The sequence below is a fragment of the Glycine max genome, chromosome 9 (genome assembly GCF_000004515.6).
Source record: "Glycine max cultivar Williams 82 chromosome 9, Glycine_max_v4.0, whole genome shotgun sequence".
Classification (NCBI taxonomy): Eukaryota; Viridiplantae; Streptophyta; class Magnoliopsida; order Fabales; family Fabaceae; genus Glycine; species Glycine max.
The window spans coordinates 30,762,106-30,772,909 of NC_038245.2; the positions used below are offsets into that span (position 1 = coordinate 30,762,106).

At 31.7% G+C, this 10,804-nt stretch overlaps 1 pseudogene; it reads left to right on the forward strand.

The window, feature by feature from the left end:
- The first annotated feature begins 3,243 nt into the window (after positions 1 to 3,243).
- On the forward strand, positions 3,244 to 7,470 carry LOC102668140 (uncharacterized aarF domain-containing protein kinase At5g05200, chloroplastic-like; annotated as a pseudogene).
- Positions 7,471 to 10,804: the final 3,334 nt, after the last annotated feature.

The window sequence follows — 10,804 nt, forward strand, 5'->3', positions numbered from 1 at the left end:
GGGAAGTACCAAACAACTTCTAATCTTCTGCGCAAGTATCTTGGAGATTTTCTAATTGCTTCATATTTAAATGTTGTTGAAGAGTCTGGTTATGATGAGAGACATACAAAGGAAATTGAGGTAAAGATATTCTATTCAATTGTTTCTTCTTGCAATTGAAAATTTGGTTGCTATCTGTAAATCTACTAACGTAAGTAGTGTTAGTACGATACACTAATTATTTCATATTACAGCATAATTGCATCCTAAAATTTTGAAATCAACCACAGACATCAAACCACACCATGTTGAATTATGTATTATTGCAATAAGGCAATGAAAATAGAGCCTAGAGAACCATATTTGCTATAATGACCTATGAAGGAAAATAAAATAGAGCCTAGAAAGTAGAGAACTATAGTTTAGCTTAAATTAAGAAGAAATGAAGTGTGTGCCTAAGGTTTTGCACCATCTGCTCATCAGTATTACCTACTGTTTTTTTAACCTTAAACATCCACACTCAAACAGAATGAAATTTTAATTGTTGACAATCACTTGGTGATATTAAACTTACGAAGTTATGATCCAAAATCCATATTGTGGGGAAATGATACTACGATAGTACTGCTACTGTCCTACACAGTCATTGCCCATGCTTAAAAGTAGAAAAGGAAAAATTGAGTCTTGCTACAAAACTAATGAATATAATTATCCCAATAGTTGCTTTTTACAGTGATCAATGCTCGTCCCTTTCTATTGATTTAAGGGGATAGATACATGAACATGGTGCTCCTTCATTTGCTAATTTGGAGTACCTTTGATGTGTTTGACCAAATGATAATTTTTGCATTGAAACCAATTACCAAACATATGCATAAGGAGATTGTTGTTTTCTATTATCTGTTTTGGCTCACTGTATTCTAATTGCTTCTTGTTCACCCATTTCTCGGGAGTTTTCAGTTTCTCTATCTTAAAAAATAGAATTCATTATATTTAATATTTTTTGAAATACAGAGAGTTGTTCTTTTGCAAACTCTTGATTGTTTCTGGAGAGATCATCTTGTAAACATGAATAGGCTCAGCTCTGCGGTAAATTTTCCTTTTGCTCCTATGTATCTTTTTGGTTCTCTTAACAACAAAAGGCTTATATCAGAGTTGTGGCAGGTGAACATTAGGAGCTTTGGCCATAGAAATCCTCTTGAAGAGTATCAAATTGATGGTTGTCGATTTTTTATCTCAATGTTGAGTGCAACTAGAAGGTTAACTGTAGAAGCACTGTTGCGGTATTGGACATCTCCAATGGAATCCCAAGAACTATTTTTATCATGAAAGTAGATAATTCAAGAAAATTCTGCAAGACCTATTTGTTTTGCACAATGTTATTGGTGTTTCAACTAGTCAATTGGTCTCGTGTGTTGTGCATTACCTCTTTGCTTTAAAGTATTTCTTGCTACATAATATTAAGTGAATGCCAGTTTAGTTTCAATTTTATAAATTATAAACGGTATTTTGTGGTACCCGTTTATTTTTTGGTTTGTATTTTTTGGAATTGGACGGTCATTGGTGTGTTGTATATCTGCAGGGAGCTTCTACTTGATTTCTATACAAGTTCTGGAAATAGAAAGCCTGATAATATAATCATATTCAGGTTACTTTTTTTCTCATTTTATTCTTGAACAGGCCAAGAGGACATTAAAAAACCTGAGGATTAAATCGAGCCCATCTAATCAAGAATTCAAAATCACTGGGCTTAGTGAACTCCCTTGCAAAGATCAAATGTATGCCATTAATTCTGCTTTTGTTCTTGATAAGTAATTATTATTAATTTTAGAGATTTTTAACTATCAGGGTGTGAGTGTTGTAGGTTTACATTGAAGAAAAAAGGTGGTGATGATGACACTGAGGAAGAAGTGACAGTATATGATTATTTTGTTAATATCCGCAAGATAGATCTTCGATATTCTGGGGATCTCCCATGTATCAACGTTGGGAAACCAAAAAGGCCAACTTACATTCCTCTTGAGGTAGATTTGGTGCTTTATATTTTTGTTCAGGACTTTCAGTGTAAAATATTTTAAGTGGCAATGGCAATGGGAATGGGAATGCCACCTTTCACTCTTTGGATGGAACTCAGGTTGTGGAACACATTTCTAAGAACAACCCTTCTGTGTTGAGCATCACTTTTTGGGTGCTGCAATGATAATGATGAAAATGACTTCATTGTGATTAATTTTTGTTTACTAACAGGTCGTGCCAATGAGTTTCAGAAATGAATTGCATGGTCCACGCCAAAATCTACGACATTGGTACAACAGCTGCTACATGAGACAAGGAGCACTAGCCATACACAAGGCAATCCCAAATTTAGTTAATGTGTAATTCTGGTTGGGTACTCACTTTTCTTCAAATATTGTTAGTTAATACAGTTTTCTGTACATTATTTAGTTGATGTCTAATTCTTTTATGTGTATCAGGAATATGGCTTCTGAAACAATAAAGCAAAAATTGGTTTTTACTGGAAGTGAAGAAGGAAAACTTGTACCAATTGGTCAAAGCTTTGCCGAGGTAAATTGCTAATAATATTGCTTCTGATAAATAACACTAGTCTCAGTCCAATTTTCTATCAGTATATCTGTTTGAAAAGAAATTACAATTGTCATTGCAATTTACTATTAATATGTATTTCGTATTTTGAAGTCTGATGTTTGTTTTACTGCTTATGTGCTGCATATACTATATATAATTAAACATTCTGCTTATTCTAAGTTTGGTGGTAGATAATGTGTCATGTACATAATATAAAATGACTTGGAATGCTTATTGTTGTATCAGCTTTGGCTTCACTTTGGAACTTGCGGAAACCCTATAATGTTGCATTCCCTCCTGAGTCATTCCTATTAGTATTTTTAAGTTTGTTTCCTTTTTTTTACCTTTTTATTTACTGCAACAATTTTTTAATGAGAGTTTCTATAGTGCTCCTAATTTGGAGGGTTTTGATATTGTTAATTTTTTAACCAATTAAATTACATGTCATTTTTTGTTTGATTATTTTTTTGTTTTTAAAATTTTTAAATTGAATCTTTTTTAAATTAAAAAATATAATTAAAGATAATTTTAGAAGTTTGAACCCTACAATCTTTTTTATTAACTTTGAAGATAACTTTTTTTAAATTAGAAAAAGTGTTGAAAGTAACTAAAAAGATTATGGGGTTTACACTTCTAAAGTTATTTTTTATCATATTTTAAAAAATAATAATTAAGGAGTAATTTGAAAAAACAAAAAATATTAATAAGAAGACAACATCTAATTTGATTGATTAAAAAATTAGCAATATCAAAATACTTAAATTATTGGAAGTACCATAAAAACTCTCATTTTTAGTAGTTTATAATATTATTTTTTTTGAAGAATTCGTGGATTATGGTGTTCGAGGAGGTTGAAACTTGAAATTAAGAAGAAAAAAAGGTAAGAACCATGAGTTGTCATTTTGATGTCTCTGTATAGCAAGTTTCAGGCTAGGATTTGAAATGTGCCAAAGTATTTGGTGGGAGAGAATGTTAGTTAACTATTGATCTATGTAGGTGCATAAAATATCCTGTTCTCAATTGTTTTAATTGGTATACATTAGCGTCAACAAAGTTAAAATTTAAGATCTTCAACTCCCATTCTTACGAGTTTCTCAATTGTTTTATTTAGTGTTCACGTTATTTTATTTTTCCATCCAAGGTTTTTTAATAAGGTAGTAAATTGTTAATAATTTAAAATTGATAAATACGTGATTTGTTCAACAATTTTGCATGAGAGCTAAAAGGTGGGGATTATAAACCAATTTTGTTGCATCTTGTAGCAAGACAAGTCACATTGTCATGATAAATGCATGAGGAAAGTATGGTTGTGCTAGCTCATACTTTCATAATGTTACGAGTTAAAAATTATGGTGCTTATTTTGTTGTAAAATGACTATATGATCAATTGCGTATAAGCAATATCGCATTCATCACACTGGTTGCTTGACGTAGATGATGGATTGTCATAGCAGAGAAATATTTTGTGTGTGTTTTTATTTCCTGTTACAATCAATATGCAGCAGCAACAGTACGTAACATATTAACATAGAAAATAAATGGGGTTTTGACGCACAAGTTACAAGGTATAATCCAACACCAATCCCCGTTGCGGCACATCCTCAATTAATGTTTGCAGTTCCAAACGTGCGTATCAGTATGAGAGAGAGGGAGAGAGAGGTTTCAGAACATGTTAACAGTTCATAACAAGTGACCCTTCAGCAGAACAGCATCATTGCTCCGCTCCCCAATATCAGGGCATCTTGGGTTACATGTGGTCTAGGGGTGTAGCGTATCCAACAGTGCATGGCTCAACCTAGCTAACCCACTACGATGCCTTATTATTTTATTCCTCATATTGTTTATTTAACATGCTCATTGCTCACACCACTATCACAAACCACCGCAGCAGTCATATGTGGGCTCGACCCTCTAAGTGGGGATCGGTTCCCCTAACTATCACACGTGTAACAATTTTGCATCTCTCCTTTCCCAATAACCTAACACGTTTACTACAAGACCATTAATAATCAGCACACCCTGACACCTTATAATGCCAATGTTCCTATTTCCCAATCTTCCCCATTTATGTTATGGATGAGTTACGACTCTATTACTGCCTGCGATCCGGATTCACAATAATTAATTTGATTATGTGTTTAGTAGATGTTTCAGTCCAATCAGAAAATGTTGCCTCACTTGAATGAAATTAAAATGTGCATTCAACCACACATTTTATACTATTAGAACATATAACATGGTTTTCCATCGCATACTCAAACCCAAATATGGATTTCATATGATCCAGTTGTTGTTCCCATAGTTATAATTATTTTTTTCTTTTTACATGCAATTACTAGGTTGGGGTTGGTGGGAGCAAGAGTAGTAGCGTGTGTGATACTAAAACCATTAATTTATTTATCTCCTCCTAAGATCACGAGCCAGAAGAGGAGATGGAATATATTTGAAAGCCGTAGTTAGTGAAAAAGAGAGAAGACAATTGGCAGAGAAATGGTGTTGGCTTTTGGTTCTCGATGGCCAATAATTTAAACTTTCAAAATCTTAGTTTAATTCAATCTGGTGGACTCCATCTTTCCATGTCCGACACAAATTAATAGCTGAGCGTTGTCAAAGGTTGGAGCCATGTTGGTGTCTCTATTCCAAATATCTATGTTATTCCTCCCATCAAACATCTCCTTTTGAGTGGATTCCAACTCTTCATTCAACCATGTAGATTCCCTAACCCAAAAGTTTAACCTTTCTCCTCCTTACGAACTAGATTCCCTAACTTAATAACTTTAAATGCGATATTGCTTATACGCTAGCTCAATTGGGTCAGGTATGAGTGGATTCCCCTTCTTACTCCACCTCCTCCTAGTTTATATTTCATAATGTTACGAGTTAAAAATTATGGTGCTTATTTTGTTGTAAAATGACTATATGATCAATATTCAATTACTTTTAGTCGGACAATAGTGCAAGATGTAGATCCAATTTCTTTTATAGCCGCATAATATGATGATTCGCTGCATATGATTGATAGCTTGTTAGCTGATACTTGATATTCTTATGGCACACACCTTTATATAAAATATATCAATTGTTATATGTAGGATATAAGGATATAGGGACAATTAGTTAGTTAGAGGGGTTAATTAGATATAAATAGGGGAAGAAGGTTAGAAGAGGAGGAAATCTGTTGATTTTGTAGATTGAACCTTAGCTCTTTGTGAAAGGAGAAATCATTTGTGAAAGGAGAGTTTTTTCTCCTATTAGGGGCACATCTTAATTTTGTTTATGTTGGTGCTAGGATATTGGAGTTCTTGAGTGCTGAAATAAGCCGAACATCATTGGTAAGCAGTAAGTGAACTTATACCTCTACATGGATATTTTTTCTACAACATCAAAATAGCATTTTTCCTTCTGAAGTATCTGTTCCCAATAAAATTGTTAACTATGTTTGCTATTTTTTTTTTCATCCTTTAATCTCATCCATTGTACTTAATTGATTGTTCTTTTTAGTTTCTTGTATAGAAAAGAAAACTTAGAACTCCTTTTGGCTCGTTTATCTGTTCTTATTTTCTTCATTGTAAATAAATGGTCATGGGCAGAATTTTCTCGTAATGCGAGCATTTTTTTAGTAGGTTGGTATTGTCAAATATATATGTTAGTCTATGCTTGAAGAAGTTGATTTTTACAAGGAGGCTGCAAATATTGAGGCTTTCAGGAGATATTTAGAAACAATGGGACTGATAGGGAATGCAACAGCTCCAAAAGTGTATCAATACTGCAGTACAAAGAAAGTTTTAACTATGCAAAGACTATATGGAGTTCCTCTTACTCACCTACACTCCATAAGTTCATTAGTTTCTAATCCAGAAACCAGCCGTATAACTGCTCTCAATGTGTGGTATGACTCTGAAATTCTATTTTGTAGTTAGCAATCCTATACTTCTCCTTTTAACAAGAACTTTGTCTATCTCATTATAAAATGTTGCAGATTTGGAAGTTTGCTTGCATGTGAACTGGTTCATGCAGGAAATCTGTGGCTTCTACGTGATGGCCATATTGGGTTTCTTGACTTTGGTATGTTTCACGTTTATCTTCTTTGTGCATATTTATAGATATGATTTTAACTTTTTGTTGTGCATTTGTCATCTATTAATTTTCTAATGTTTCAAAATAGTCTATACATTTAATTTGAAATTTAGGTGTTTTTACATGTTTCTATCAATCACTTTATTTATTTGCTAAGCTTATTTCTCAGGACATCCTCTTGCAAACTCTAATAGTTGTTGCTTTGCTTTATTGTTTGAGCTCAGTCTCCATTTATTTTCTAAAAACTAAAAGTTTTACAGTATTCAGTTGTATGTATTCACATATATATGTATGACATTTTGTGTTATAAGTTTGAATCTACATTCTATTAATAGATTTGAATCTATAGGAATTGTTGGTCGTATATCCCCTACAACCTAGGCTGCTATGGAAGTCTTCTTAGGACCACTGCTATTGAAGATTATGCCTCAATGACATCTTCCTTAATTGAAATGGGTGCTACAAATCAGGATGTTCATGCTAAGGCATTTGTCAAAGATTTGGAAAAAAGTATTTTCATCAATTAAGGCAAGTCTTGTAACGCACATATACTCACTTGTCAATCATGTGTGACTACGTAGGTGAATGCGTATTGTTGCTTATATTTTTGCACTACTTGTGCGTACTATGCAACAGCAGGAATTGGACACTTAAATACTTGTAGCAACCACAACTAGAACGCAGATTTTAAGGCTATGGCTTGAGAGACAAATTTTTCCTGGATCAGATGTTCGTCGTTACATGGATGATATTAGACTAATTTAAAATGATGTATTATTGTATTGTAATGGATATAATATAAATATTAATTTTTTCACACTTGTTGTAGTAAAAAATCATTTTAAATATTGAAAATGATTATTATAGTTTTGATTCCCATCAAATTCAAAAAAAATAAAGCTAAAAAAAATTTAAAAAAAAGGACAAAAAAAAAGGAAATACTACGACGGTTATTGTATAACCGTCTTAGTATATTGAACTTACTACGCCGGTTATTTAACAATCGTCGTAGAAAGTCACTTTTGTATGTCACATATAACGACAGTTCTAGATAACCCGTCGTAGAAAGGGAAAATATACAATGACGGTTCAAAATCACCCGTCATAGAAAGCTGAAAAATACAACGACGGTTCAGGAACAACCGTCTTAAAAGTAATATTTACAACGACAATTTAGGAACAACCGTTGTAAAAAGTTATATTTATAATGATGGTTCACAAACCCATCTTTATCATATTTTCACTTTCTACGACGGTCATTGTTACGACAGTTGAGAACCATTGTAAAAAGTACTATTTAACCGACTTAGAAAGTCAACCGACTTAGAAAGTTATATCTGCATTAGTGCAAGGAAGAATAAACACATAAGTCATGATAAAAAACCATAAGATGAAATTTCAAAAATAGGGGAATAGTCACGTGAATTCATACGCACAAAAGTTAAATTAGAATACTAATCATTGATGGTGTTGCAGTAAAAAAAACCTTGTTAAATTCAAACTATGACAAACCTGAAGCATCCACAAATTGTGGAGTGATACTAAACAATTAACATTTAGCTATTTCTATAGTTAGGCGAGCTAGCTTCTCCATCTTCGTTAAGATTTTTTTTTTATCAAAAACGTGAAGACAAAAAAATTAGATATATATAATTTCTAATATTGTTTTCATCAAGATCTAAGAACCAAAACAATCACGGTGATAGCTGGTACAAGTTAAGTGCATAATCTTTTCTTAACTTTTGTGTGTGCAAGGTGCATCATATTTATATATTTATTTTTGGAGCATTGGCATTATCACTGTTTCTTTGTCAAATTGGTGAAACTATTATCTTTAATATTGCCTCCTTTAAGCATACTACCTTTCATTATCCTTGCGTTCTCTTTCAAAACAACACTCAATTCTTGTCTCTTACTAAATAGCTTATCAGTTAAAAAAATTTATATACTAGGCATTGGCGTGAGTTTTTTATTTTTATTTTCATCCGTTAATAATAATGGTTAATTTTTGTTAATAAAAAAAATTAAACTTCAATAATATAATAGAGTATATTATTATATTTGATTGGCAAGATAAGCATACTCAACAGAAAAACAGGTTTGTGAAAAAATGAAAATAACAAATCTAAAAAATGAATTGAACTAAACTTTATCACTAAACACGAAACAATATAATAATGTGTACAACTAAAAGTTAAAAACTAAATGAGAAGGAGGAGGGGTATTGCTATAAGAATACCTCTCTGTTCTTGAGGGTTGAAACATGGCTCAGCTCATAGCATTAAACGCTCTTTAGGATAAACTAGTAAGCACTCCATGTAAACCAGTGATAGTAGCATAAAGCATAATAAGATAAATAAATTTTTAACAAGCCAGAATTTCGTATTGACGGCAGACATTGGATTTTTCACCACTTGTTTGACTTAGAGACTAAGGCATTGGCTGCAGGTAGTGTAACAGAATCAAATAATTGAACAGAAAACCCCAACGTAAAAACTCGTCATTATACCTATCATGAATTAGAAAAAACTACCAATAAATCCTTATTATAAATTAACACAATAATTAAAAAAAATAAAAAAGCTTACCGTTGAAGTATAAGGTAATGTTCCAGCATTGGTTGCCCCATAGGGTCTATGTACAGGGATTGGAAGCCTTCCATTGTTCATCTACAAAAGACGGGATAAAGGAGAAAAAGTAAGAAAATAGTATAAATATGAATTTGAAGCCTTCCATTGTCTCAATCACCTTATTAGTGATATTATTACATGCCAAGTTTTACCTTAAAAAAATTACTAGTATTTTTGTCAAATCAATTATAATTTTTTTAAGAAAAATCTAAGTACATACCGCTTTATTCCCGAATCAATTATACACAGTTTTAAATTTTTAAAAGCACTATCATTCTAAGTCAAGTTTATACATTGTAACAAAAAAAAAGTTTTTATATACACCTATCCAAACAAAGACTATTGCACTATAACTTAAGCACCTGCAAGAGTTGATTTATTTTTATTCAACGTTCGAGAGTTGATGGAGAACGGAAAAATAATCGATCCCTGTCTAACTATCAAACTAGCTGTTAGCAAAAGGTGGCAAAAGTTACGTGGCCTCCCAATAACTCACAATATATATATATATATATATATATATATATATATATACTAAAATTAAAATTAAATCATTTGAATATTATTTGAGTTTCAACTTCAAATTAGTTCATATCTTTTTCTCTTAATAAACCAAAATATTAGAAATGAAAATCATTTTCAGTGCAAATAATAATAATTCATGAAGAGGCTGGATAACGTCTTTTGAGTGAACCTGGAGTATTACTATCCGAGATTCAGAGACTAATAATAATAATAATGCAATACCAAAAGCTTAAGATATTATCTAAGTGCTTGTAGGTCTAGGAAAATGGTTACGTGAACAAAAAGCAAATAATGGTACCAGCATTTCTTAACTTACTCACTGCCTTAAAATAAATTTATCTCATGGTTATAAAAATAATTTTAAATAGCACAAATAATGGTGCTGCTTAAAGTGACATGTATACAGTAAGATTCTAACCTCCAAAGCAATTCAAAGCCATTTGTTTGCTGCACATAAAGCTGAAAAAAATGGAAGAGTATGTTCAAAGCAAAGGTTGTGCCAATCACTGTCACAATCAAGTTTAGATAAAATTAATGAGCATCAAAGTATATAGTCTGATTCAACTTATATATATAATCGTCAACCTTATGAAAAAGCCTTTAACAAAAAATGTAATTATTTTAAAAAAAAAAAAACAAGAAAGCAATTCCAAAGCTGCTAAGAATAGTACGTACTACCTTGTTATTTGCTTATGAATAATATTAGCAATTCCAAAGCTGCAGAATTCAAATCACAATAATTATTTCTCAATGATAAAGTATATATCTCAATATGTCATAATCTTCACATATATTTTATATAACTATCCACTTCTCTCTCATTTTTCTACTTGCGTGAATGGCTCATGTTTCCTCTAGTTAGGTTTTATTTTTAGAGTGGTTACATATGTTGGAAATAAATTTATATACTCACAATTCAAGTCATCATGTAATCAATTCTAATTTTAATAATAAAGTATTATTTTATTTTCATTGTCATATGTCACTATTTGACCAAATGGTGTATT